Source organism: Haliotis cracherodii, unplaced genomic scaffold (assembly GCF_022045235.1).
Source record: "Haliotis cracherodii isolate W230 unplaced genomic scaffold, xgHalCrac1.p SCAF_18, whole genome shotgun sequence".
Lineage (NCBI taxonomy): Eukaryota > Metazoa > Mollusca > Gastropoda > Lepetellida > Haliotidae > Haliotis > Haliotis cracherodii.
The window spans coordinates 29184208-29189492 of NW_027266273.1; the positions used below are offsets into that span (position 1 = coordinate 29184208).

Consider the following 5285-nt stretch of genomic DNA (forward strand, 5'->3'; position numbering starts at 1 on the left):
TGGGGCATTTCGGCTTGCTAAGTCAGATGGTGCATTTACCGAACCTGAACTGTTGCCTGATTTTGACTGACTGTCGACAAGAAAGTAGAGACACAGGGTCTAGCAGAAAATTCTTTTTGACATAACTTCGCAAATGCCAAAACACAAGGTCTGCTGTCAGTGAGGATACATGTTTTGAGTTTAGATTGTATGATGAAAGGACTGAAGTGCTTGGTGGCGATAGTGATGGACAGTGCTTCTACCTCAAATGGTAGCCAGGTGACCTGAAATGTACAGGTTAGCACCAATTCCATAGTTGATCCTCAGGGCAAGGAAGAACAGAGGAGAGTCCTGTCTGTGTCGTTTAAAAAGCCTCAAGTAAATGGTCGGTCCAGAATAGCTTTTGCTTTGATTGCCCTTACGAAAAAAAAGGCCTGAAAAGATGCATCCCAGACCGCCTTAATCATTCCCCGCAAAGCACATTTTTACCTTCTCCGCAGGGTCTTCAGGAAGTCTCTAAATATTCCCAGCAAATGTCTCCATACCATCTCGGCAAACCACTCCCAACTTGCAGCTTGCCAAGAAGTATCAGAGACTTCCTTACAGTACCTACTGAAGTAGTCTCCGATACCGCCTCAGAACTAACCTTTTATGGCTAATTAAATATGCTTTGAAACATCCCGGCAAAACTACTAAGGAAGTCCCCAGTTATTCTCCACAAACTTGTGTTACATAATCAAAGATGTTTTTGAAGCATCCCTGCAACACTTGCAAGGAGGTCTCCGAAGCGTCTTCACAAATCTATCAGGGGTAATTAAATGCTTTGAACCATCCCAGCAAACCTTCTTAGGAAGTCCCTGAATAGTCTCCACAAACTATTATTAGGTAATTAAAGATGTTTCTGAAGCATCCCTGCAACACTTGCAAGGAGGTCTCCGAAGCGTCTTCACAAATCTATCAGGGGTAATTAAATATGCTTTGAACCATCCCGGCAAACCTTCTTAGGAAGTCCCTGAATAGTCTCCACAAACTATTATTAGGTAATCAAAGATGTTTCTGAAGCATCCCAGCAACACTTGCAAGGAGGTCTCCGAAGCGTCTTCACAAACCTATCAGGAGTGATTAAATATGCTTTGAACAATCCCGGCAAACCTTTTTAGGAAGTCCCTGAATAGTCCCCACAAACTATTATTAGGTAATTAAAGATGTTTCTGAAGCATCCCCGCAACACTTGCAAGGAAGTCTCCAAAGCGTCTTCACTAACATGAGTAATTAAATATGCTTTGAACCATCCTGGCAAGCCTTCTTAGGAAGTCCCCATTACAAAGGTGTTTCAGTGACACTTTTCATCATTTTCAGTAATACATTGCTTATATCATAATCTAGTCTCTGAAACATCCTTGCCAAACATGTACTGTCAAAAATGAGATAACAAAGATGCATGGTATTCTCTTTATTTGAAGTTCGCCGGATTGTTCTCACTTTGTGTGACGAAAGTGTTTTTCTTTCACCAAATTGATTTTAGACTGACATTTGTAACTTTCACAGTGTTCATTACATAAGCAGCAGCTTCAACAACATAGGTGAGGTGTTTAGCTGGGTGATCCTGTTTCCTGCTTCAAAGGAGAGATGAGCTGGTCAGCATGGAATGATGTTGCATACCAGACAGTTTTCGGTGGTGGAAGTACCACCACCAACAGAGCACGAGCCACCATTTACGGCAAGCATGGGTTTCTGAAGACTACCCCGGATCTTCAAGCAGACACTTCAAGGGGCTGAAATGGGATAAAATAGTACTATTAATCTGTGACAAAATTATTATAAAAATTATAGGATGTCAAGAGTGAGTGAGTATGGTTTTACGCCGCTCTTAGCAATATTCCAGCAATATAACGGCAGGTGACACCACAAATGGGCTTCACATATTGTACCCATGTCGGGAATCGAACCCAGGTCTTAGGATGTTAAGAAGACGCATTAAAAACTATTTTTGCTACCAGATTACTGATGTAACAAATGAAACACAATATAAACTTACCCTGGCTCATTCGCCTGAATGCATTTCTCAAGGTACAAATCTTCTTGCTAAGTGCATCAGAAAACTGATTGGGAAGCAACTTGAGCCTCTCAGTGGCAAAAACTGCAAAATAACAAATCATTTGATAAAATAAAATAATATAAAATGACATTGTTGTATTTAATATTTATAGTATATATCCATTATCAGTGTATTTAAATTCTTTAATACCGCTTTCGGGGGGTATTTATTAATTTCCTCATGAAACTTGAGAATTTGAGTTGTTTAGATAATACTTACTCTCTAGAGCCTGCAATACAACGGCATGTTTTCTTTTAAACATTGCAGCAGTGCCTTGTCCAACGTCGGAGGGTTCAAAAAATCCATCCATGAAGCGCTTTAGTTTCCCACAATCCCCTACATTGCAAGACTTTGCCATCACATGTGCATACCATGTGATGGGAACGGCCAGGCTGGCACCTTGAGTCAGTAGTTGATATCCTGATGGGAGCTTGTCATCTCCCCTGAGCTGTACCTGTTAACCCAAAAATTATGAGCAATTCAAATGACATGCAGTAGTGAAGTAAAAAACAACTGTATGCAAATTAAATTCAATTTCGGAAGCTGAAATGTCTATAAACAGCATATTCATTTACTTACATAATGGCATCTTGGCACCTGTACGCCTCGAAGGGGCTTGTACGTTGGCGGCTTCGTTGTGGTGTCTGCAAAATATTAAACAACAAAAAATTATTCTATGGGGTAGTGTTGTGATGTGAACAACTAGGATAACAAGGTGAAGATTTATTTTTTTGTGTTATTTGTATATTTTATTTATTTACCATTTTTTTTATTTTAACATTTCCATTTATTATACTGGTATTGCATATAATAAGAATAGCAACTGATTTTTTTTTAAAGATGATTTTCAAGCATCTCTGTTTCAACATACCTGGCACATTTGTCTGAAGTTCACGAACTTCTTCTTCGGCCTTAAGGGCTCGGTCCCTCCAAAGGTTTAGTTCTGTTTGTAGCGTTTGTATCTGCACTTCTTTCAAAGGGCAGTCTTCACAGCTTCTTAGCAGAGCCGTAAATGCGCCAGGTTCTTGGGCAGTTAGTTGAGGGGTGGGGGACTGTTGCTATACATGCTTAAAAGGGTTGTAGGTTGTGATAGGCCATTGTTGTGCGCTGGGGTGTTGGGTCAGCAAGGCTGGGGAAGGCTGGGGTAGGCAAGGCTGGTTAGGAAATGCAAGGGGGGGGTTGTAAAGGCTGGGGAGAACTGTGGTAGTGGTTTGAAGGCTGAGGAGAGTGCAGTGACTGGGAAGGCTGGGAAGGTTGATGTGAGCGAGAAGGCAGAGATGAGTGAAGCAACTGGGAAGGCCAGGTGGAGTTACTTGATGGGGAAGGCTGATGCGAGTTAGTGGACGGGGAAGGTTGATGCGAGTTACTTGATGGGGCAGGCTGATGTCAGTTAGTGGACGGGGAAGGTTGATGCGAGTTAGTGGACGGGGAAGGTTGATGCGAGTTAGTGGACGGGGAAGGTTGATGCGAGTTAGTGGACGGGGATGGTTGATGCGAGTTAGTGGACGGGGAAGGTTGATGCGAGTTAGTGGACGGGGAAGGTTGATGCGAGTTAGTGGACGGGGAAGGTTGATGCGAGTTAGTGGACGGGGAAGGTTGATGCGAGTTAGTGGACGGGGATGGTTGATGCGAGTTAGTGGATGGGGAAGGAGGCTGATGCGAGTTACTGGATGGGGAAGGAGGCTGATGTGAGTTACTGGATTGGGAAGGCTGGAGTGCTCTGCTAGTGAACAAAGATTTTGCCCTCTGGTTAGCAAGTCTGGAGCGAAGTTCCTGCTGATTTTTCTTTGCCGCCTTCAGAACTGTTGAAAAAAGAATACATGTTACACAGGATGACAAAATCAATGCTTCATAATTCATGATACAGTAAAAATAAATTGCAAACAAAGAGCATTAAAGGCATTCAGGTGAAATGGTTCAAGGTATAATGTTTTAATAGCTACAGAACAAACCACTTGTCTGTGACTTGGCTGATGCTAGCCTGGTCTTCTTGTTCCTCTTGGATGGAGATTCTGAAGGAAAACAACAACAAATAAAGCAGGTACCAAACTAGATTTAAATGTTATCAATTAGTTGAGATCTTGTGATTAGACAGTTAATAGTGATGTCCATGTTTGTTGACCAAAATCATTACACACTAAATGTGTTCTAGAGTAATGTAAGAAATGGTCATGCAATTTACAAGTACTCAGTGCTCAAACACTCAAGTTTGAATTATTCCATAATGCAGAGATTGTAGACTACCTAACACAGGAAAGATTATGTATTTTGTAACACACCTCTATTCCTTACTATGATTCCGAGTATCATCATAATTGAACATTACATTTTTTAAATTAACTCTTTACCTATGCGTGCAAGTTTCATAACTTATTTAGTAACAGTAACCTAAAATTAAATATACCCCCTGACACTTAAAAAAACAACTGACCTTGGAGTACCACACTGGTGATGGTGGCATCATAAAAACAACCAGTATCTGGCCACCAGGCAGCAACTGGCATCTTCTCCTTAACCCCCTCCCACGTAACAGGCTCATCATCAGGAGTTGTAACTTCTCCCAAGTCTGTTATATATCTTTCCTTTTTATCTTCAAACTGCACCACTAGGAAGGGGGCTGAAAAGTCAAGTTGCATTCATTAATAACATAAAACTAAACTGTCAGGCAAAGTTGACAATAACTTTACAACAAATATTATTACAACCTGGTGCCAGCCCAAATCATAATTCTAGATGTCTGCCGTAATAGCCATGGTGCATGTCGACGGGGAAATCGGCATAAAGCAACGTAATTTTCATGAACCACAACATTTACAGGAACGATGGTAATATATTCATTTCCAACATATACATTACAGTAAAAGAATTGCCCTTACTTGAGAGTTCTTTAAAAAAAAATCTACCAACCTCCTCGTGAAAACAGCAGGTTCCAAAATGGCGGCGATACGGTACCATACAACTATTGACATTTGTGTGTAAAAAAGCAAACTATGTTTCATTTTATAAAAAAATAATTTAAAACAGAGTTTAAAATAAAACAAATATATATTGTTATCTAATAATTTAATAATTTCATAAACACAGACTACAGTATGTGATCATATTTCACATTTCAGTGACCAGGTACCTAATTTGTTTTGGGAAAATACTATATATCCCAATCCACCCTTCGCCGCCCCGTAAATCTTACGGAGAAGCACGATGTGAT

At 40.6% G+C, this 5285-nt stretch overlaps 1 pseudogene; it reads right to left on the reverse strand.

Annotated features, from left to right (window-relative positions):
- Window positions 1-1440: 1440 nt before the first annotated feature.
- Window positions 1441-5032, reverse strand: LOC139465500 (paternally-expressed gene 3 protein-like; annotated as a pseudogene).
- Window positions 5033-5285: the final 253 nt, after the last annotated feature.